Source organism: Achroia grisella, unplaced genomic scaffold (genome assembly GCF_030625045.1).
Source record: "Achroia grisella isolate CSIRO2021 unplaced genomic scaffold, CSIRO_AGI_Agris_v1 utg1063, whole genome shotgun sequence".
Taxonomy (NCBI): Eukaryota; Metazoa; Arthropoda; class Insecta; order Lepidoptera; family Pyralidae; genus Achroia; species Achroia grisella.
The window spans coordinates 333,715-360,498 of NW_026712567.1; the positions used below are offsets into that span (position 1 = coordinate 333,715).

Below are 26,784 nucleotides of genomic sequence, written 5' to 3' on the forward strand. Positions count from 1 at the left end.
CACTGTGTGAATTGTCCTGGGTTATTATTTCCTGTAATAGAGATTATTAGAAATTATTTGTAGCTCTATTTACATATATACATTTCTTTATTATAAGAGGAGCAGCGATTTCAAAAAGATGGTTTCGGGTTCGTATCCTCTCACGGTACAAACATTTGTGTTCATAAATATGATTATTTGTATCAGTCTGGATATTTTCTGTGCATTATATGTAGGTACCTATCTACAAAAAAAATATAGCTATGTATTTATATCAATTGTCCCATAACCCATAACACAAGCTCTGCTTGCCTTGGAACTCAATGGCGCTGTGTGAATTCTGCTGAGGTGCTATTATTGCAAGAATTTATGAAAATATCAAGTTATAAAAAATAATGAATGCTATATAATGTGTATCTATCACCTATAAATATTTTTTTGAAAATTAATAGAGCATCTGGAAAAGACGAGCAAAATGTAACCAGTTTTACAAAGGAAACATTAATTAATTACGTGATATGTTAAGTATTGCATTTACAACGGTGACATTGCCTCTGTCCACCTCATCTCGGATATCAGTTGTGATGATACTAATATGAATCACATTAAATTATCTTTAGTTAGTAATAATTATATTATTAAAGATAAAAGGTGACTAGATGATGAATAGATAAGTGGGTAATTTCAATAATTTTTATACATATCATTATACATGAAAATGGTTGAGTATTAGCTAGACTAGCCTACTGACACTTCTGCATTACATACTTTAAATATAATATATTCATATATATCCTTTTTTATATAAGTGGAATGGTAAACAAGCCAATGGCCTATCTGCTGATTAGCAGTGACCGTTGCTATATACTTAAACAGTACAATGAGCAACGCGTTTTCATGTGACACATTCGTTTCCATTTTAAAGGATTATGTTATGCCTCTTATCCAATAATTTCACTGTCTAATCATCACCGAAGCACAGCTTACAGAGCATGCTGTTGAGCAGCAGAAATAGGTGAGATTGAGGTACCCATGCAGATAAGTGTTAGTAATCTATGTAATTATTACTGTTACTTTCGGATATTTCTATATATTTTTTACTTTTATATTCATAATTCAATTTGATTTAGCTTCATGAGTTTTCTATCTGTTCTATTCAGTTGGTAGTAGACGTAAACTTTGTACAGTCTTCAGTATGGGTACTTCTTCTATCTTACCTATTTCAGGGTTCAGACAGTTTCTTTATAAGCTTAATGTAGGTTAGAGAGTGAGATATAGCGACAGAGAGATTCTCCTGGATGAACATCATATACGCAGGCGTCGATTGCAACTCATCATCGTGTTAACCATCTAAACAAGAAAAATCTAGCTTTCCCTTTATATTACTCTAAGACTAGTAGTATGATATAAGGCGCGACATCTTAATCCTCTTGAATGATAACGCATGATGCCCGTGTAATACCAATGACGGACGGCGTTATATGATAAACTGTTGTTACAGACAATGTGCAACAAAGCAATGTTACCACTTATATCAGGTGAACAACAAGCTTGTTTATCATTCCTATTACATAAAAGAAATGCATCGTTGTAGAATTATATAATTTTATGATGATAGACAGACTGAGTTTATTCTAGCACATTCGTTTTATTTGTACTATTTGATACGAGACATCAAAAATGACAACACCAGACAAAGTCTAGTGATAAGTAAACTTTAGTTTCAAAATACAGTTGATATAACGCATAATATACGTGATACATATATGTACATAATATACATGTAATACACTAATTTAATTCTTATATAAAAGCACCGATATTTGATAATAATTTTGATAAGCTGGATTATTTTGTTTCTAGCTATTAATCATCATTACCATTCATGTAATGATGTATGAGTAATCGGTTAGTTGTCTGGTCTTGGACGCTTGTTAGTTTTAACAAAAAAATATTTTGAGTGAACTTTATAACGTACAGTAACTGATATTAATCTCTACTAGGATATAGTACAAATAAGAAAAAAGATTTGTATAATATTTCTTAATACTATTGAGATTATAAAATATTTGAACGATTTATATATTCACAGGCTGTATTCGATATGAACAGTGCAGCGTGATATGCTTAATTTATATCAACAAATTAAAACCGATGTTTATTTATGAAATGCTTAGTTACGCTTGTTTTAAATGCTGAGTTCGTATTGTCAAATATTTTTATATTTATCTAGGTATATTTGTAACTTCTAGCAGGAGTTTTCTCTTTATAATATATATAGATATTATTTTTAGTAATATTAATATGTATTTTGTTTTCCAACATGTTTGTCCTTGACCTTTTCGTGTTCTTTATATGTTTTTGTTGTTCCTTGAGTGATCTCATAATAGTCAACAAGTTCTTTGTACGTACCAAACGGCTGCTGAATAGTATTTATTTTCAATTGTTTTCTGTTTTTTCGCCGTCAAGTCAGCGAAGTTGAATTTCGATTTCGATTCTTGCAATATAGTAGTCCCAATCTCTACTGTTTTTATTACATAAAAGTTATTGTCTAAAAGTAATTTGTTTTTAATAATGGATTGATTTACTCATACTGCTATAAATATTGTACCTCAAACTGTGAATGCATTACCGATTCTAATAGAACTTTGCCACCAAAAAGACTTAAACAGTGGGGACATTCACTGGTACTCTGCCAGTGTAACCGTTAGCGGGTGCACCATTACATTAACATCAATAAAAGTAATGATACTCAAATATTGATATTTTAGGGATATTGACTATTTCTATCAGGGGACTAAAGAGTCTGTTGATTTTTTTTTTATTATTTTGTGACTCACCGTTTCCTTAAAACAGTGAGACTTGACAATTTAGCCTAGCTTTTAGAATTAAATTAAATCTTTTAGATAGATCTTCTAGCACATTTTTTACTTGCAGAATTTTATTTATTTTTCTAACATTCTTGAGAAGTCCCTCGACCTTCGACCCTTACCATGTTAGAGGTAAAAAGCAATATTGGTACCTACACAAATTAAAATAAATTACTTTTGTATAAATGTACACGCGTATCTATAGTTGCGTCGGTTACTAATATATTTAATTTTTAAATGTCTATCTAGCAAATAGCTCGAATTAGGAAAGTTTTTATATTCAGTAAATTAATATTTAGCAAACTTTCTAAATGACTAATGTAAAATTTCCATAAATAGGTAAGTTTCAAATTAATCAATTTTTAAAACGCGAATAATTAATTATGTTTTATTATTATAGGACAAACTGCGAGCGCATTGCGATTTTGTCACAATGGAAACTGACTTCAAAAGTAACGACATTAATAGGCATAGGAATAACACAAAATTATAATTTATGGATTGCTATGTGTTTACAATGCGGTAAAATTTTAACAAAGATAAGAGACAGAAGATAAATACGAAATTATTTCTTTTTTTATGAATGTGTGGTGTCTATTCATACTTATAAATAAATATGCAAATTTATTTGTATAAAAAAAAAAAGATAAAAGCAACTACCTAGTCACGTCGGTAAGAGGAGAAAGAATGTTTTCCTATATTCTATTAAAGTTAAAAATACCCATTGAGTTGTGAAAGAATCACGTCAAATGTCTTAAACGGTTCTTTCCGAACGGATGGGCGGTTTGATTGCGCGGACTCCTTGAATGCTACGCTCGGGGCCTTCACGGACTATCTTTTGTTGGAATTCCTTTTGAGTGTTCGGAAGAAACTTTATCTTCCGTCGTCTAAAATTTTTCTGTACGTGACATATTTACTTTATATGAAACAGGCCAGCCAATTTTTATGGCTGTTAAATTTTGTGGCACCTCAAAGGCGTGGTTTAATTTGTTGTTTAAGTACCCTAACAGTTCCGTGACGTAATTAATAAGACATCATTATACATTACCTTACGCAGATTAATAAAAAATACAATAAATGAATCTCACGTATAAAATTTAATAATATAAATTTATTATTTTTATATTTAAATCATATATTAATGTTTTTTATTTATATTTACCTTACAATATCAAAGCTCATGCTTCCGTCAAAATATTTAAACAGAACATTAATATGTGTTGATTATTATTGCATATTATTATTAGTAAAAATAATTATTTTTTGTATAAATATAATTCAATGAACGAATATAAAATGGCTAACTGCTACGAGTAATTACATAAATTTAAATAAATAAGCAATAACCTTGTTGTATAGTACGTTATTTTCGAAATAAAAATGTTCTGGACTCTTAGAAATTACGGAAGCTGAATTTACGAGCTCTTCCATTAATTTATTACTCAAACAAATAAACTGAATTCGAAAAAGTCGCTTGATTGTTTACGTTGCGAATTGAGTTTTAGGAGTTTTGTCTAAAAAGTGTTCAATTTTGGTAAATACTTCTAAATTTTTGCTTCTACTTATTAACAAACAAATACCTTGTACTATGTAATATTATATTATCTGTGCTTATACTAAACAACTGTTTTAAGCGATTCTGATTTTTTCTTATATAAAGGTAGTTCATATTTATCTTTTGACTACCCTGTCTTAGGGATACAAAAATCTAACGTTGGTCATGATGCGCGCGCAAGTTTTTAAGAAATAATATTATAGTGTTTTATAGTGTAATGATGTGTATTTGTTTGTCTTATGTCTATATTATCTTATCAGGTTCCTGGTACGTATATATGAGCTTCAGAAGAAGAAAGAGTATCATAGTAAAGGTACTTCACTAAAACGTAATCTTATAAACTTCCACTTAATTTGTATTTTCTCAAATTAAATTATTTCAAATCATATAATTGAATTTTTAATGGAAATTGATATCAAGAAATTCAACCCTAATTGAAAAGAAATACTAAAGTTGTGTTCATTTGTGCACTAATATTTTAATAAAATACAGGATTTTAATCAAGTTACTGTATTTTTGTGTTCACTGCAAGGCTGCACTGTGACTATTGCACTGCATTCACGCTGAAGAAGACTTTCGAATGAAGTCGAAACTTGGTACTTGGCCCTCAATTACTCGAAACTGTTGATCACCGTTGTCATAAATTAAATTTATACGTAAAATACATTTTATAAATATAATAAATATATGTTTGTTTACAAACAGAGATACAGTATTTTTTCCATTAACCCATTCATATTATTACGTTATAATCTTAAATAAAAAATTCTGTGTGGCAGAAAAAAAATTGATTATATTTAATAACTTAGTAACTAACTCTAAACAATTCCTATCTTATAACGCAATGCTGCACTGAAATTGTATCGAATGCTCACGTTTTCGCCTTGCTTGTGAATTCAAGTCAAGTGACTGAAAGGAAATATGATATGGATGCAATCATTTATTGGGATTTGCTATTCTTTTTGCAGGCGTTCTTAAAAATAAACCAAACGGTTTTTTACAGTATTCAGAAAGAAGGATATAGTTAATTCTACTTTTGTATTTTTAACAGGTTGTGTGAAAGTTACTAGAAATCTATTATATATTATTTTTTACACAAATGTCCGGAAACTTTGTAGTTGAATGTTGCAAAAAAATTAATAAAATTTTGATTAAAATATATATCAATAATGGTTCAAAATTTGAAACGATTACGTTGCCCAAGCCTTTTTTTTACTGAAAGAGCAAGTTGAACGTTGCACGGAAGTAGTAACTTAATCTTGTAACAGCTGAATGAATTTCAAATTGCTGAATATATTTTTTATAAGTCAACGATATTACTTTATAACAATGGCTAATGTAACTAAGCTTTTTGATGAAAAATCAATTTTTACTACAATAAATTTATTTATACTAACTAACCTTATTAAATTTCTATATTTTCAAATATTAAAACAAAAAATATTGAGTGTAATTTGTATATCCTTCCGTTCTTTCTACATCTATAACTATAACTACTGATATTATAATATGTTTCTTAATAATTTCAGAGTTTTTGACAGAAAACACATTTCAGTACAACTATTCTTTTACTTCTGGTGTTTTTTACCAATAAAACACAGGATATATATATTTTTTAATTTGAAGTAGTAGTTCCTGAGATTAACAAAACAAACAAGACTCCTCAACTTTATGATATTTAAATAAATCTGGGTATAAAGTATAGAGACTATACAAAAAATATGGCATTTTTCAAACCTTTTTTTAAATTTTTACATTTAATTTTAAAAATAATTGTAAACTAAAGTTTTCACTCAGAAAACATTTGAACTAATTTCTGATAGTTGTAGTCATGGATTGAATGGAGTATATTTGTATTAAGTTCGTAGGTAGTAATTTCTTCGACTATTTCTGTTTGTAATGCAGTGATTGTGTAATGAAACCTGCTTGTGCCAATGTGCAAAATGTGAAACTGTAATCAAACATGCAATCAAGCAATCACGTGTATGTTTGTAGAACTATTTTGGTTTAGTTTCGTAGCGGAAGAGTCTGTTATCCATTGTAAAATGAAACGAGCGGTAACAGAATTTGCCGCATAGTGGCTACAACGTAAATAAATTCTCTCAGTGGATATATTTGAAAAATAAATGTCGCTGTACTATATATATGTTACAGTGAATATGTTTGAATCAAACTTTTTAGTAACACAGACAAATTGCCAAGCAGCTTTACAACAACTTAGTGTAATATTTCTGTGCATTTAAAAAATAGAAAGAAAAACTGATTAATAAATGAAAAAGTTTCAATTAGTCATCTTAGTAATAATTTAGCGCCCTCTCTAGTTCTATACGAATTTTGACAATTGATATTAGTTAATATTTATTTTAATTACCTGGTTAAACAATAGCTTACATTATAGTAGGTAGAAAGTGAAAGTTAAGTCGTTACTCCAGCATTTAGCTAAGAATTAGTCTGCTATTGTTGCTCACAAAAATATAATGTTAAATTTTTAGTGTAGCAAGTATCTCATCAATAGACACTCGATTCCCCGAAATTTCTATGAAAGTTTGCCTAAGAGAGCAAGATATAATATGAATCTAAACTGCGGATAAGAAATTATAATGAACATTTATTTAAATGATTTTGTAAAATGTCTTTTTTGTAGAAGACTGCTCCCTTGCTTCATGCATTTATATTATTTTGTTTAATTTTACTACAATTAGCACATGTCCACACAGATTCAATGCGGAAACTCGACCATTGCTACGGGAACCGTTACGACCTTGTCTATTAGTGATGAATATACAGCCATAATGTAACATGTTTCGCCTCTAAGCGGGGCATCATCAGCCATGAATAGAGCTCGGATATTGCTTGGAAGCCTAGTACTGACTAGTTGTTAATTAAAAAAACAATATAATCCATTAATTAATAGTCTAACTAGATTCTTGAACAAAAATAGAGAAGTGTCGATAATAATTTATAATTATTTCTATCTTTATCACATAGATTAACAGTGCTTATTATTTTATAATTAACTATCAAAAAGTGATGTTCACAATTCGATTTGATTTGCGTATATTATGCTACATCAATGTTAAAAATAAAGATGTTTAGTAAATCATATTTTTGATGTGTCTGTGGTTTAAATGGATATAAACTTATTCGTTTGGTGATGCACTCAGAATATGCCAATTTTTAATGAGTTCTTGAGTATTTTATAAAATTTGTCAATCCGTCTATCTGTTTTCGTTAGACTTTCACTGTTGTATAGTAACGAAAATTGACAACTTAATATGTAAATAGATTTATCTGCTTAAAACACTATTATATACTAAATTATCGACTTTATTAAGAAAAGTAAAGTATATATGTATATATTAACCCTCATAATGTATGATAACATCACATTTGTTGACAACAAAACATTTTAATCACTAATAATTAACACAAAACAAAACATACACGACAATAGGAATGACAAACAGGCCTTAAAAAGTTAACCCTTCTCATGTACGCCCCTGTCATGCACATAATACTTGTAGGGTTAATGCTAAAACGAGTTAATTATGGAAAGCTAAACAAGCACTGGAGGCAAGTCAAATATAATTGAAACAGTCATGAAACATACAAGTTCATTATGGTATACATATTTTTAGACTTTTATTTGGATCATTAGAATTCTTTTTTAATATAAATTGAGGTTTACTCAGTTGTTTAGTAAACCTCAAGTTATAAAAAAATTAAAAAGAATTCGTTTACTTATATTTTTCATTTTATTAAATGGAATGACACACAGTACAATTGTCTATCTTATAGAAAGTAACATATATAGGCCTGAAGAATTCCAACTAAATATTATGCCCCCCATTTTCAACAAAATATGTTGCTTGTTTCCAATGCTTGCTTGTATGACAAACAAGCAGACAGTAATTTAGAAATTAGCAACCATCGCCGTCACTTTATATAACACACTTTCCAACCTGAGGGTGACGCAGCAGGAGTTACAATGCGAGTTTAAATGCATTTGTAACCTAGGTCAATATCAACATGCTGCCCAGCTTCATGAAGGAATCCTCCTTAGCCCTGACCGAAGGGGTACTGAATCGGTGCTACCGTGACAGATTGCTGTTGTCAGTGCCGTGATCACAGAGACAATTTATATTTATATTAATATTTTATTATGTATGTTAGTCTATAGGGTATTTATAATATTGGCCATTGTTTGCGCTTTTTATTGAGAAGAGGGACACCATCAATGTAATCAAACTTGGAGATTCTTGGCTAGTTTTTTAATTTACTTGATAGTGGTTTACAATGGTTGCGTATGATAATGCGTATACGATCGTTGACAGATTTTGAATATTGAACTGTAATTGTCTCTGACCCGCTGAAACGCGACGATGCAGTGTTGCTATATAAAAAATAATATTTGGGCCACATATAGTACAACCGCGCCTGAACATGGGGTATGTTAGCAACACTGCATCGTCGTCGTCGTCATCGTATTATTTTTTATATAGCAAACATGGGGTATGTTCAGGCGCGGTTGTACTTGTCTTGCCTTGGAAGCACCAACTTTCAATATGAAAGTGCTTTATAATTACAACTAGTCGTCGTATAAGGGGCATATCTAGCTGCAGTTTTATAGCGTTCCTTCTTCCTTTGGTACTTGTCTGATGTCCTGGTATACATTCCTTCGCCCAATGAGACCAGAAGTGTTGGCGAAACTAACTCTTCGACTGCTTCCTAGCTCTTTGAAGTCATGACCGACAGGCGTGGTAAGGGGACGGCCTGGCAGGAAATGTTTGGGGCTAATTGGAATAAGGTCGTGCGGATCTGAGGATATAGGACTTAAAGGGCAGGAAAATAAGGGTTTCGATTTGAATAATACTGTGCTGAATAAAAAAAAACTAAAACACAGGGAAAAAAAAATATTACAGCATCAAAATTTGAACTTCCTTAAACTACCAAATGAATGAGGTGCATAGGGTGGTATAAAGTAAATTATAAAATATAAATATAAAGGTAAAATAAACAACCAAATTTTGGTTATATGTCTGAAAGAATAGTCGCATAGTTTGTGAAGCGTATAAATAAATGTTTTAGGAGTAGTAAATATCCATTAGTAGATGAGTCACTGATGAGTTCGAAGTGCAAAACGCGCGTCTCTAAACAAATAAATGTGCATACGAGGTCTACCCTAGAACGTATGAAAGGAAAGCTCGAAGTTATACGATTCTTAGGTAAGTCACCCATAAGCCGGGCAGGCGTTCTGCCTCCCAAACGTTTACAAAATATGTAATCGTATCCTATCATTCCCGATAAAGTTCTGCCGCCAACAGGTCATAATGTTTCCTGTTACTTAAACAGAAATGCCTGTGGGGCTGCGTATAGCAATTGTTCATGACGAAATAGCAATATAGAAAATTTATGTATAGATAAAATTAAAAATGAATGATTCTTATCCAAAATGAAGTGAGGCAAAATTACAATTCTACCACCAACGCGAATTAAATTATTCTTGACATTAAATTAATTTAATTTGAAATAAATATGTTTATTATAAAGTAAGATTATTTTCTAGCAATATATACTCCTTTGGAAAGGATTATATTTGTGATAAACGAATTAGCGATGAGTCTATACCTCTCGAATAGTCAACAGTGGGAACAACCGATTGTCGATCGTGTATTTGTTGTTTTGAGTTGCATAGAAATAAGTAACGCCAGACTTAAACACGGCTGTTTGCGATGCATCGGTAAAAATATGCAGTTCTATATGTATAGCATGGCTAGCTATAACATAACGCGATATACGAATGTTATTAAGCGCTGACAAACCATTTGCAACTTCGGTCGACGCGTACAATAAATAGCGCAGCATCTTGTTTAACTGTAACACGTGTAACAAACAAGCAGAGTGGGTACGTTGTCTTAAGCGGATTAGAATATTGACTAAATGACATTGCTTTAAACGTTTTTCTAATGGCAAAAACTGATGTTTGGCTTGCGAACTGGATTCACTTAAGACAGATGGCGACCGTTTCAACGGCAAGGGTACGGTTAAACCTTCCGTCGTTGCGCATAGTGGTAACAACGACATGCTCCGCACACGCCCGTTCGTTGTCAGTCTTTATGTAGGAATTCTTAGACTACTCTTCTAATTGTGTGTTAATTGCTTGTACAAAATTACACTGGATAGGTAAATTATTATTGCGTATGTTGTGGTCAATAGGACCCGAAACTATCCAACCTAACTTTGTATTTTGTAAAAAGGGTCCATTTGACAACCTCATTTCACCTTCGCATGATAAGTCCCAAAATCTATCCGCGCCTATTAAATGTCAATATTTTGAGACTCAAAATAACATGGATCCGCCAGCTGTATATTATCAGGTGCCTTTATAGACTGCGCGCCTTGATTATAAACAGCGGCGGGTAATGTCGAAGTAATGGAAGAGAATACAAAACATTTAATACGTGCTGAGTATTTACTAATGCGTGATTTAAGCTCAACTTCGCATATCTGTGTTGACTTAGTAATTGTTTTCGACACCTCGAATTTTGCAAGTGGACTGTATTAAATTAATATTGATTAAATCGCATAATGATTTCGATATAGTACAACCGCGCCTGAACAGCCATTATTAGCCTGAAATAAACTAAAACTAAAAATATATATTCGAATAAATAAACCTCGGATGACGTTTGTACGTCTTACATTCCAAAAACCAAAATATCTGATAACTTCACTGGACTGTGTAATGACTTGGTATGCTGTTATTTCTCTTTAAACTAACAACACTATTAAATAAGACACAAATTCTCTTGTAAACTGCTTAAAATAACATTTTGTGTTGTTAAGCATAATTAAATGTACATATGGCGGACTTAACACCTTGCGGCGTTAACTATCAGTCAACCATGAGTGGTGCAGACAAGATAAATAAGACATGCCACAAAAAATAGAGCAGGCTAAACCTATATAATTTACAATAAAAATAATACATATATACACATTTAAATGTACTATTTTGTCTGACTAGTACATAACTCACGTACATAGCCATCAATAACCCTTGCTCACGGTGCCAAATCGTTATGCTCGGTGAAATATGGGCATGTCAAATGTTACATTGACCACAAACAACGGAGACAGTTGACGAGTCTGAATAACAACTTATATAGATATTTTATAGTCATAGGTGATAACCGTCGGTCTAGATTTTATCTATGAGTTTTTGTCCTGAGTTTGAGGGATCGATTCCCGCACAATATAGATATTCTCTATATATAATAGAAACAATCTTTATTCATATAAACTTAAGCACTTTAGACATTTTTTTATCTACCTCTCATTCGGAAACAAGTTTTAATACAACACGAGTGAACAAGAAACACAGTTCTCTTTTAAACAATGTTGTAAGTACATTTTTGAGTCTGAATATGTGAGAATACGAATTACCATCATCAGCATCTCAGCCCGGAAGACGTCCACTGCTGAACAAAGGCCTCCCCCAAAATACGATCTACCAAATAGCATAATATTAATATACTAATAATAAATTAATTTTTGTTAATTTTTCATGTTTTACATTAATTATTTCATTACATTCCGGTTGACTAATATGTAATGCCCCTTATTCTGTAATTTCACTACATGTCAATCGAAACATAGCTTAAAAAACTGGCACTGGCACTGGCAGTCAGGCACCCAAATCGTCAACTTTTTAGAAGTCTCGTCAATCAATAACGAAAAATGGATTTTCTGCTTTTTAAATTATTTAGCTAATAATTAAATATATAAATATATTATACATTTTATATAAATCTTGTGTTATAGTGTTTATTATCCAACTCCTTCAGAATAGTTTGATTAATTTGTATGATTTTTTTGATGTACATATATATTTAGTAGGTCTTAAAATAGATCCTAATTAATTTTTATACATTTAATTAATAAAAGTCACTCTTTTAAAGCTACTCTTACTTATCTAGAAATAATTTATACAAAAAGCAAAACAACATTTATCGGGTATGATACAGTAGATATATGCGACTATATGTATATATATATATATATTTACAGCCGTTTTGTATAAGTATATATAACAGCATGGTTGTAAATGGTTGCTGGAAGTGACAATTTTATTGGCTCGTAATTAGAGGTGAACGAGCGGTGACGTGATAATTTGAATGTAAAATATAATTATTATCTCACCCTTATCACTAACCCTTATCAATGTCGCGCCGGGTTTGAACTGGCACCCGTGCTGTCATTGTTATTCATTGGACAAACTAAATATTCCGCTTATATTCTACTTAATACGCATATGTAAGTAAAATCTGTAGTTTATACTAAAAACACTTTGTTTTTGTATTCTTAACAGTATTAATTATAATCGATTTGTTATTATCCGCGATTTCATCAACTTTTTTAATCCATAGACTATGGTTGTCTTTGTGATATAATCTATCTTTAGGTCAAGTTTCATTAAGATCCAGTCAGCCGATTAGTTCTGAAAAGGTAAATAACAGACAAATAAACACATTTGAACATTTATAATATTAGTATGGATATATTATTTATTTATGAAAGCAAAATATATTTTCTATTATTATTGTCTATTTAAAATTGATTACATATAATACTGTAAAATTATAAGAGATAGATTTGTTAATTTTTAATTCATACACATTCTATATGTATAATAAAATTTAGAATGTCTTATTAGGACTTTTCTATCTTCACAAGAATCTCTTAGTATATTTTTAGGAACTGTAATGGAATGGCAAAATTGCCTCCACTAAACTTATACTCTGATGGATCAGTAAATAAGAATGAATTCGGATCTATAAGCCCGTTCTGGCAAATTCACCAGTAATGAACATGAATTACATGCTATTCCCTTCTAAATGTATAAACCAGACATTGATAGAAATATATTGATATTGGTTTGCAGGTAATTAGTTCGTTCAATTAGTAATACATAATATATTTTCATTACAATTCGCCCTGTAATTGCTGCTTACTTTTAATATACGAAGAAATTTCCCAAAAGTCTCATCTAACTCAATAAGAACCGGCATGCTTGCTACCAGCTGACGACTTGGGTCACAGAAACCTAATAATACAAGCGTGGACGTGCTTCGTAATGCTGAAAATTAAAGCATAAATACTACTAACGTAACACGTTGCTAGTAATTTCTTAATCTTTGTTTTACTTACCTTTAACCGTTTTTTATGTACTTGGAATGGCATATAAGCTGATATCCTGATAGTAATTGGTAATCATCGTCTATATATATACATCAATAATACTACTGATATCACGTTATCACGTGACACCCGTGAAACAGCTAACGTGTGGTTTTTCCGGAGGACTAGGATGTACTTGTGTACAGTGTAGGAAAGAGCAGTCTCATTCAAATCATAATCATCATAATATGGGTTTATATAAATTTTAAAGGATAAATCTATTTTGTATGTGTTTTTTTACATTACAACCGACGCACAGTTTACAAAAGAAGGCTTGGGGCTGATATAGATGAGATTGAGGTACGAATGCAGACTACGTTTTACAGTCTACCTTTAGTCTATATTTAATAATAGATGTCTAAAACGGATATAATAATAAAACAATTTGTTAACGTGGTGAGATGTGTTGAAGAGTAAAATTAGCATGTACGGAGGCATGAGATCTGAATACTCCGGAATAGTAACGCATGAGCTACCACGGACATGACAACTTTGATGGTCATCACTAATCTAGCGGTAGATTGTCAGCTTGTTTACCATTCTTTACATATATATGTATAAAGCTACAATAATTCAAAATGTCCAAAGTTCTATTTTTTAATACCTGTCATGCATGTAGCAATATTTTTATTATTCATAGCTTTAAGTTATTACTTAATTAAAAATGTCCACTGTATTGATATAATTATGTTCTAATTATTATGCTTAAGAGTAAAATAATATAAATAATAATACGGACCCCGCAGGAGTTCCCTCTTGGGTAAATTCAGGAGTAATCTGCAAGAAATTCCCATTTTCACTGAAAGTCTGTTAAAAATGGCATTAATTATGATACCTCCGAGGTTGGAGAAAGTTATTTTTTTGGGGAAATGATTATAATTTGTGATGTTTCTTGCTTCATTTCTGTTACTAATATTGAATGTAATAAACTTTAAAATTAATAATGATGTTAAAAATATATTTAAAAACTGTTCAATTTAATAAATACTTATATAGGTACTATGTTAATATATAATAAATATTACATATATATTATCGGTAAGAAAGTGTGTCTGTCTAACTGTTATATTTTCGTGACTTTAATCAAAATAACCGTATACAGATAGATTTATCACAGGGGTGGCTGCAGTAAACGCTTATCTCAAACAAGAGGCAGACTAAAGAGTTTACATATAAGTATATAAATTGGAGAAAAGTTATGTAAGATAAATTATTGCGTTTATAACAGTGAAGTTACGTACGAAGGTGGAGCACATCACTAGAGTCACAATATTTTTTATTATGTACATATATCTGCTTAAATCTATAGACAGTCACCAGTTAGTTACTTACAAGTGGGTCATTAGCTCATTTGCCATTTCAGTCGTACCTACTATAATATATACCAGTACTGAAGAAATAACTTTATTTTAGTCTTATTATTGACACATAATAGTCACTAAGTTACTTAAAAAGTTACTGTGTGTAGATATAAAAATATTTACTAAAAGTTGCGTTTATTGTTGATATGTCTACATCCATGAGGCATCACAAGAAAGTTTTTATTAGCTTAGAAACTATGTAGATGGAATAATATAGTTTTCTTTTGATATTCTACCTTCATTTAAAACTAGAACGATAGATTAAATTAGATATGTAATTTATGCTACTATGTGGACAATTATTTTGTCGTCAGAGTTGTTATAGAATGCTAACACGATCCTATGAGCGCGTGGACCTAGAATATTAAATTTCGTTTTAAGTAAGTATAAATACAATCACACACATCCCTTCGCGAATAGACTTTGGTAAAGTTTTTTTACATGTGTATTATTTGCACCACACCACAATATCTACTATTGCTTTCTTTATTATATGAATGAAATAAGGTGGCTTTATTGCAACAATGCAATCTTTGAGTAACTATGGTCGGTTGTGCTGATTAAAAACAGCTATAAAAACGCTTCAGATACATACTATAAATAGGTTTTAGCAATTATTTACTAACCGTAAGTTTAGTCTTAATAATAGTATTATCATAGATAACATAATATTACATCTTAGTAGCATATCGGTACTAAGATCGCGGAGTCAGTCACTTGATGATGTGATGATTATATGGGTTGCCTGCATTAAAAAATAATCTTCTTTTATACATCAACAATATTGTCCAACTACAACTTGTAGTTTAGGTACTTGGTATGAATTTCCACATAATACAGTTTGCTCACATACTTCGCTGTATTTCAGAAAACGAGTAACGTAAGCAAAACTTGGTCTATGTCGTAGATTCTAATTAAGCTTACAAAATTGTAGTGTCAACCGAGGGAATGAAATATGGTGCAATTAGCGACCTTTTGCTTTTAGTCGGGTATTGGGAGCTGAAATGTTCCCTTTTATGGAAATTTCCAAAACGTTTTCCGTGAATAAAATGGTAATAAAACTTACAATTTGAAAGTTAGATGATTATTTTTAGTTATTGCATTGCATTTATGTTTGAATTATTAAAAAAATACACTGAATAGTAAATTACGTACGTTATTAAAATTTCATACCTGCTACAAGTATATGCAATAATGCTTTTTGCGACATAAAACATCGCTCAAGTTTATTCCTAATACCATGTATTTTTAGGTCAAATTTCATTAAAATCCATTTAGCAGTTTAGTCGTCTAAGGCGAATAAATAGGAATACATACCTTAGTATTTATAATATTGGTATTAGTCAAAGAGAGAAGGGATTATTAATAATGCTTCCTTTAATACTAGTAATAAAGGATCAACTCGCACGAGGTCCCTCCTGGAAACCATTGTCCATTGTTAATTACTTGATGCCTAACTTTCTGAATCACTGACTATTCTAGAAACTAAACTAAATTAAATGCTTGTAAAAAAACAGTCATGCAGTGATTCATCCATCAAAATTTTATTTAAACTTAATACTGGTAAGACGACTTCGTTGACCACAAGGACAATATTAGTAGTTACTAGACTGCGACACACAGATGGAAAAAGACAGACGACAAAAATAATATTTCCGTTGTACACAGTATGTGCAACTGCAGTTTCTGGCCATTTTATCTGCTTTTTTTAGATAAAGGATAGGCTATTTCCATCTTCATGATGCAATATATATCCATGCTCGATAAGATCCGATAAGCCGTCAAGTTTTGAAATATTACTAACAGACAGAGAGACGGGTAGTTAACGGTAATAGGTATTGAATGATAATAGCTATCAGACTTAATATGTATAATTGAAATATCATATAGTAATCTATGATCACAGATCACCAAATGCACCACTGAGACACTTTTTCATTTATATTGATAGTATGGATAGAAATAGAAATAATATTTATTCAAATAAACTCATTACAAGCACTTTTGAATAGTCTAATAATAGTAATTAATATTTTGATTCTACCACTCATTCTGAATGCAGATTCATCACAAGAAAAATGAGCAAGAAACTTGTGCGTTGCTCTTTTGAATAGATGTTTTTTTATATAAATAATTACAGTATAACAAGTAAGAGGCATGCGATATTAATAGCATACTCGCATACTGTCCCAATTCCCATAAGATGGATCAATGACACTCCTCGAACGTCATCGGGAAGTTGTAAATTGACGCATCCGCATATGTCATAACTAGGAGGCCCATACCACGTCATTCGGTCTCATAAAGAATACTTTTTATACATTAGTCATTGATACTGACTGATATGTTCTCCTACTGGTTGTAATGTGAAATTACATAGACGTCATTCGTCGACAAATAAAACTGTCCAACACTGTGTTTTTTTTAATTCGATTCTAGTTACAAAACTTAGTGCTTTCAACCAAACAAACAGCAAACAGCTTTATAATACTAATATAGATACGATGACCTGCATTTAGTGGCCGTATACTATGTACAGTATTCCAGTAATCTAAAAAGTTTATCTGGAAACTCTCTATCTAATAGTTTCTTTTTAACCAGGAGTGTTAAGTATGTATGCTATTGAAAATAAAATAATGTATATGTCCCTATTATTCTGCACTAGTACTGAGAAATTAAAATATTTTTTTTTTCGAATTTCATTATTAATTTAATTTCTTAAATATTTGCATTTACAAGTACAGACTATATGTGTTTTGTTATGGTTTTATCTTTTAGGAAATTCCTAATGAATACAATCATGTCATCACCAAGTCACCGGATACCGGAAAACATGCTTTCTCAGGTACTGAGTCACATGAATAACCAGTCTTTAGCCTATATTTTTTGAAAAGGTTTATGTAATATGCAGACCAATACAATTGGGCTGTGTATATGGCTATTTTCTTTTAATTTAGTTACTGGTTAGATATAATATTTATAGTTTATTGCTATAAGTATTATTACTTTAATATATATGTGCTGAAAGTACAAATAAATTATTTATTTAATATATACATCTATAACGGTCGAAGTCAGGTGTAACATTTCAACAAACATACACAAGATCCATATTTTATTAAAAGCATTGTAGGAGGATTTTACTTATTACATATACACAGAATAAGTTTCAACACATTTCCGTCCGGTTTTACCTTCTTCGATAGTATAACGGCGTCACCTTGTATCGTCATTTAGTTGCAGAAGGAGGTATTCCCCGTAGAATTCCCTATTACTTTATCTTCAATACAATATAAGTTATTATACATTACGTAATTATTCTGTATTCTGTATATAATTTAAAGGGTAATATAGTAAGTGACATTTATGACTGTATACGGTAACATTCAACTTAGAATAATTTATGTCAATCCTAATTTACTGAATTAGGAATGAAATAAATAATTCTTAGTACCGCTTCCTGTTGTGAAACATCTGAAAAAGAAGGCTCTTCTGGGTTCAGGGTAAATAAAATTCATACATTATATATTTAAAATTCATATTAATACAAGATACACGATATTATCTCAGCAAAATTAAATCTCAAGAAATATCAATAATATATTTCAGTATTAATTATCATCTGAGATAATACAATTATGTACAGTCAATTTACAGTTTACGGCATGTCATATATAATTTCATTATTTCAATTTTAAAATATGTAAATATTGTACCATATAATTAAGATCCGATAGACTATTTAGCCTTACGTCATGTCATATTTAAACTTATACAATGAGTAAGTTTGTAAACGTGAAGTGTGACGTCTTAAATGTTTTTCGTCTTCCAGTTCACCAGTACTTTAGCATATATTGTGTAGTAATACATATATTGTTTATACACATTTTATAAACGGAATATTTACAATGATAATCCTATTAAAGTCGACGTGACTAGGACGTTTGTAACAGCGTCGAAATATCGAAATCTCTTTAATAATATTATAATTATAATAATAATCTCAGGACGGTTCACACAGCGCCATCTAGACCAAAGTTAAGCTAGCTTAAGCTTGTGTTATGGGTACTAGACAACTGATACAAATACATAGATATTGTTTTTCGTAAATACATACATATTTACATAGAAAACACCCAGACCGATACAAACAATCATACTCATGAATATAAAAGTTTGAGCCGTGCGAGGAATCAAACCCGCGACCATAGGACGTAAAGCGGTGTGCCAGGCCGCTAGACCACCGAAGTCGTCATGATGGTGAATATCTCATTTATGTTATGTAATTTTTTATTTAATATATAAAATTGTAAACAACGTTGAAAAAAGTTAATTATACGGTATTAAAATTTGTAATTTTACCCAAATTAATTGGCAATGATAAAGTCAGGATAGCGGAGGTAACCACCCCTGAAGGCATTCTCCGACGGCCACTGAAAAAGCTGGTCAAGTTGCCAGTAGACTTTCAGTAGGATGTGACTATGTCACAGGAGAGTGGGATGGTGCTAGCAGCTTATCCATCGTTCTTTTTATAAATTTTGTATTATTTTTTATATTCTTCATATGTCATTTTTGTTTAGACTTCTTCACTATTTTTTAATTTATTACAATTTTTAAAGATTTTTATTAATAAGTTGTTGTGTTCCCGATTCAGTCAAATTGTTCTTAATTTACTGTGCGTTTGTTGTTTTATTAACCCTAATGCCTCTATTAGTCTGCAACTAAGTATATAATTTGACCCATAAAAGGAATATCCTATAGTTTATACATATCTAAAATTGTAAGCATGCTTGCTGAAACGTTACTAATTTCTCGTGTATTCAATTAAATGCTCTATAAAGACGTGTCTGTGATTAGAATCAATTAATTGAACATTCATGTATGCGACATGTTAATAATACCTGTTATATAATCGTCACTGGGGAGTCTATCTGCCTATTTGACACACACTTGTGTAAATCTTGAATACATATTGTTGGAGATAATTGTAGTGACAAGTGGTTGAAGCCGTGCGTGAATCAGAATACTAAAATATGAGAGCTAATGTATGTAATAATATATAGATACTTACAGGTATCAAAAAGGTTTTACTTTCTATAAGAGTAGAATAAGATATTGCAAGAAATATAACTCTAATACGTACCGAAATACAATGTTAAATTTTTAGAAGTGGTAGATTTAATGGTTGCGGCATGTTATTTAACAAATAAAACTAGTTGAAACCTACAAATCTGTAGATGCAGCATAAGCAAATGGTGTAAAAGAAACATGAATTTATTTTTAATTAAGTTAGTCTACATAGGTTACATCTTATATATAAAATTCTCGTGTCACAGTTTTCGTTCCCATACTCCTCCGAAACGGCTTGACCGATTCTCAGAAAATTTTGTGAGCGTATTGAGTAGGTCTGAGAATCCCCTAAATTTTATTTTTTTTATTTTAAGGCAAAACAACGTTTGCCGGGACAGCTAGTATTAAATATTTTTTTAATGTTATTATTACACATGTTAGAAGTATTGTGTCGATTCGATGTTTATGATACATCATAATGCTCATAGTATTTAGGATAGAAAATTAATGACGATTGTTTCTTGTTTTATTTGTTCGAAGCAAACAAAATTATTCAAGCGACATAAGTCAAACACTTATATGTGTATGTAGCATCCAGTTGTGAATAAATTTATACGCGATGTTGCGTAACAAATCTAGGGCTCAAATCTTAGTAACGGCACATCCTCCCTCATTTACTTAATGCACGTAGATGCGATTTCTACTTCGCACTTAGGAAAAAGCTCATTTCATCTCAGAGGACATTGTGATATCAAAAAATGTTTTATCATTTCTTTTCGTCAGTTGGGAATTTATACAATTTTTAAAGAATGCTTTAATTTTTTTCATAATGTAACCTCTTTATGTTATTATAGTATAAGTTATTTATACAAAACAGGCCCATAATATAACATTAAATTATCTGTAAATAAAGTAACAAATAATAACAATGAAGTTATAAACAACAATAAACTAAAAAAACAACAATAAGTAAATAAGACTAAAACTAAACTTTAATTAATAATTATGAAAAATCATTAAACACTTTAAAATACAGAATTACTATCAACAGAAGTATTATGCCTAAGCGCTTGAAGGATCAAGAGTAGTTTTTTAGTATTTTTCAACTAAAAGTCAAGCTCTTCGCTACGCTACAAAATTACTTTAATACATTGACAGTCACTTTTATTTAATGTCACTATGTGAGACTATTAGAAAAATGACCCGTCATTTCTAATGAATTAACTTAAAGTCCATCTTCAAGCCAATCTATTAAATATTGTCTATTATCTATTATATTATCTATTAAATATTGTTGAGTATTACTCATTTATACATTTATATAGTTTATAAATGCAATAATATGCAATGTATATCTACTAGTCATAATATTTAATCATATGCGTAATATGATGTTATTTTTAAATATTTTAAACAAATGTTATACCACAGATAATATAATATTACATAGTAATACTAAGTTTATTACGTAATGACGTTTTAACTTTACCATCATGATGATTCAGGAAATTCAGCATACCTACAATATATACCGTACCGTACATTTACACTATTGCTGATACTATGAATCAGCAATAGTGTAAATGTACGGCATACTTTTATAGAATAGTAGACATGTTATTTCACTTCTAAATAGAGCTTATCATTATTTTAACTCATTTCTGGTCATATTTGATAGTCCTTATCAGATAGTAGTCGTGTGGCCACGGCTGTCTGGCTGTTTAGCACACCGCTCTGCTTCCTATGGTTGCGGGATAGATTCCGTGCACGATGCAAATATTTGTATGCATGTTTGTATTGATTTTATAGTTTTATATATTACATATAAATAATATAATATTTACAAAAAAAAGTTTTTAAGTATTTGTACCGGTTGTCTAGTAGGTGTTTGTCTATTGGTAGCTTTGTTTATCTTGGACTAGATGGTGCTATGTGAAGTGGGTTTTTATTGTTATTATTTGGAATAGGTCTACAATATGTTTGTAACAGCGAGGAATAAAAAAGGAACGGAGAATCAGTATTCAGTTGTATACAAGTTATTCTAAACATTATAGTTTATTTTTAATCTTTTGTTTTTATCAATAAATCCCGTTTAGCCAACATTTATTTCATACGAAAGAACTTTGTTATGATTGGAATTACAATGGTTATGGTTAAAATTTTATCAATTCTTGCAGATATAGTGGTACCTAAGCCTTGCAATACCACATTGAATTTTACCATTCTTTTATAGACCTGTGTTCCTGCGGTGAATTGGGTAAGGTGAACAAATATTGCCGGAATTCAGCTGGAGGCTGTATTTTCAAAGATGTGTATACGATACGAGAAACACGTGAACCTAAAATTCATAGCGTATATAATGTCTGTATCTTATACAACGTTTTACGATTTGTGTGTTTATTATACTAATAATCTGCAATAAACACACAGGGTTTGGGATTTATTATTTACATATTATTATAATATGTTAAAGTTTTAATAAACAAATTATTTTTGTTACATAAAAATACACTAATTTATAACGTAATCAGTGCAATCAACTCGAGAAGAAATTTTTTATGTCACATATGTGAAAAAAAAACAAGGTTATGAACATTTTGTGTTAATAAACAAATTTATTTTTACAATTTACAAGACGTAAATATTTCTCTGTAGTACAATATTTTCCATTACATTAGAAATACACCAAATTGGGTATTAGCACGATACAACAAAATAGTATGCTTTATACATACGATAGCATATTAGTATACAATCTCTTACAATCATCAGATATTTCTTAAAGATAAAATTAATATTTTAATTATGGCATACAAAACATGAATCATATAGCTCCACTATATTTTTGTTATTTCTAGTAAAGTTGTATACATATTTAGCAGCTAAGATAGGGCCGCTATTATTCCAAAATGTGTGTGTATTTATTTTTATGTCTAATGATGTAACCAATAAATAGATCAAGTGTACAAAACAATATCGCTTTACATTCGTAAGTTCCACAATTCATATTATTAAAATTATTATTAAAGGACTACCTATATAATTTGCAAACTTTATGGAAGAAAAAAATCTTATTTTCTATAAAACAATTCTAATATTAATTTGCTTCATTATCTCGATAAGGATGTAATATTGAAGAATATGTGAAGTAAAATGATATTTATAGACCTTCTGCACTAAATTTATTTCTTAATAGATTGTTCATCTATATTTCATTCACTCTAAGATGTCACTGATACATCAGTTAGTGAATGAAATATGTTCTAAAGAATCTAAATAATATATATGATTCATATGTTATATGCAGATATCAACATATTTTTCAGTTATTGCAGAGTAATTTACTTAATATAAATACACGAAATATTACAAAATATAAGACTGTCTTAATTTCTGTATTATGTAAAAGATGTATTATATCCATTCTTTATTAGAAAATTGTAAAATTAATATTAATCAGTCAATATGGAGCAAAGCTTTCTGAATTATTATATTATTATTACAGTATAATAATCAGGACTGTTCGTTATTATAGTTTATGAGCGAAAGTGAACTCCATTGTTATTAATTTTAAAGTATTAATAATTAATTTCTTTATATAATTACATTTACTATAAAAAATAAATAACTTAAACAAATAAATACTAGTTAAATAAATAAATTTTCTTATTACTAAAATTGCCACACTATTATATGAAGTCTCATTATTTGACTATTTAGTAGCCTCATTCTTATCGGTAGGTCATCTGTTATTGAGGCTGTGCACATCTTGATATTATCTTTACAAACATACGTTTCCAATGTTTTCCTTTTTATTCTCTTGTAGTTCGTATTTCACCAGTTACATTATATTACATATTATTATATATTCTATAACAATATTAATGTATGCGCCATTCAGGTCTACATAACCGGTATCATAAAATGTGTACCAATATATACACTTCAGCTCTTCTCAGCGTTTGTTTATTCAATTGGAAGAATGTGTTAATAATCCCAGGAACTACTCGAATTGAATATTTATTTTAGTATTAAATAACTTATTTATCAAGGTAGGCGATATAGCATCACGTTAAGACTAATAGGAACGGATCAGCAATAAAAAATATTGCTAAAACGAGGAAAATATGACGCAGACGAAGTACCGCGTCTGATCTAGTGCTTTAATAATCGTTATCGGGCATGCAAACTGTACCAACAGGTTTGTGGCCCGCCGGACACTTTCCCACTAGAATGCCATGACGATGTTCCAAAATTGAAGTCGGAGTCACTGGTTCTCTTAAAACCTTCTCCATATTAAACTTAGCCATATCAAATAATTTTGTAGTGACCTTCGGTTCATATTTTCCGTAGGTATGTTTTGGTGATATTTGTCGAATATTTATCTCCAAGGACACACCCTCAGGCGGCACATTCAGATCAAACGATTTTATAATACGATTCTCAACACTGATAATTAATAAGCACAGCACAGACACATAAATGTAGAAAGCCATTTTAATTAATTTAATAGTTTTCTCAGATTTAATTGAAATTAATTTAAAAATTGTCACTTGCTGTGACACCGGCGAGTGAATGAACGAGCGATCATCCATACTCTGTATTTAAGCTCCATTTTTACGCATTGTAGAATTGGAATTTCCTGACGTCATTTTATTATGGTGAATCATGATGCCGTGTGACGAAAATGTTTATTTTTTCTATAACAACGGTTACATAGTAGAACATGGATCTTTTTCATAAGTCTAGTATTTATGTTAGTTTATTCTGGGTCCCCATACTAATTATGACTCCGCTTCAGGCAACTTGATAAAGGATTCTTTAAGTTTCTCTTATACTGATGCAATATCCTGTATTCCCTTTATAAATTCAAGTATACCTTATGCATTACAACATCTTTCTTTTTAATTGTCTTGATATTATTATTCTAATAAACGCTGAAAATACACAGACGCATTTTTTATTTCAACTAGAATAGATACGATTGTATTATATTGTTATATATACTAGCTGACACGGAAAAGGTTGTTTTGCCAAAACGGAAAAATATTACGAAAAAGCTTATAAATAAAAATAAAAATGGCTGTTAGTAATTAGGGGTTGGTGATAGAAGGGTGACAATTTAGGTTTGTATGTATTTTTTAATGCTTCATTATAAAAATATAAAAAAAATTGCCCAACAATTAAAAAAAAATCCGTACTGAATTTGCATATAAAATTTCATAAAAATCGGTCAAGCCATTTCTGAGGAGTATGGTAACTAATATTGTGACACGAGAATTTTATATATTAGATTAATCTATGTATGTATGTCTATTTAATAGAATGAAAGAAATTTCAGGCAAACAATTGAGGGTTTTATCAATTATTTATAGGCAAATTATTTAATTATGTATCACTACTATTACTTAAATATAGTACTTTATAATAGTAGTTACAAGTGATTATTTATCTATTTTCAACTTTGTTAATAATATTAAATCTCAATTTAGAAAGAATATGATTGTATAGTTTATATTTATAGAAATTAGTTTGCTCTCATTTCGCTGAACATTTGATAATACAACCAGAGTCAAGCCTCGTTAAATCAAAGTAGCTATGTACCTTTCTAAATCTCAAATCTGAAGTGAACGATTAAATTTGTACATCTGGCGCCATGAGTAATGGCAGAGAAAATAAGAAACGAGGGAATTCATTATTAAACAAGATCATGACAAATGGTGCAAATGATTACAAGTATTTACTTGCTCTCGACCAAAACTTCTTGACCTTTCATATTTACAGTTTCTTTGCTGCAAGAAAAAAATACGGGTCTACATAATTCAGTTAGTAAGTTGAACCAATTCATTAAGAACTCCAACAATGGCAGCATTTTCTCATTTAAAAAGTCGTTATCATTTAGATTAGGCACAGAAGCGGATCAAGCTACAATGGGCGAATAAAAGATTTTGTATAACTTTGAGATTTGTTAATGACTTTGTTTTACATATAATAAATTTAAAAAATGTTTATGCCAGAATTTATGACTGACACGATATTACTCTTGTTAATTTATTTCTTTATACATGACCATTAAGATATAAGTATATGACAACTAAATTTGTAGTTTAATTCTTGTGGCTTACCTGATACATCTAATATTTTCATAATGTGTAGTTTAGAATTACTTAATGAAATCTCAACATTTATCAACCGCCACTAACTAGATTTCCCTATTGCTATACAAATATATATATATATTGCTACACAATAAGTCCCTCAACAACAATAATATTTTCCGACTATCGTTTAACTGGATCTTTACCTAACTTGCACTTTCATGTCTCTCTCGCACATATTATATGTATGTATTTAATTGTAAAATAGCAGAATATAAACAATTTATCTCGTCATGCATATAAACTTCTATTCATTTTATTTCAAGATTTTTAAAAATGACTACTTGTCATACAGCATACACAGGATTTGATTTTGTATTACGCGTTAAATTTAATACGCCACTCGCATTTAGGGCGTTATATTAACAGACTGTTACATTTTCTTTGACGGGATTATATAAAACAATTTATTTTTGATAGATGTAAAGTAGCGTATTTAAGTTAGAGATAAGCAATTAACGAAATACTTATTAGTCGATTTTAAAATGATTACAGTATCATCTTGCTCTCGTGTTTATTATGTTAAGTTAAACTAGCGACTTAAATTTGCT

At 30.2% G+C, this 26,784-nt stretch overlaps 1 protein-coding gene across 1 annotated transcript in view; it reads right to left on the reverse strand.

Annotated features, from left to right (window-relative positions):
- LOC131840854 (dopamine D2-like receptor) overlaps window positions 1–26,784 on the reverse strand; it is a 180,370-nt gene that overhangs the window by 58,319 nt on the left and 95,267 nt on the right. The gene's annotated exons all lie outside the window — the stretch shown is intronic.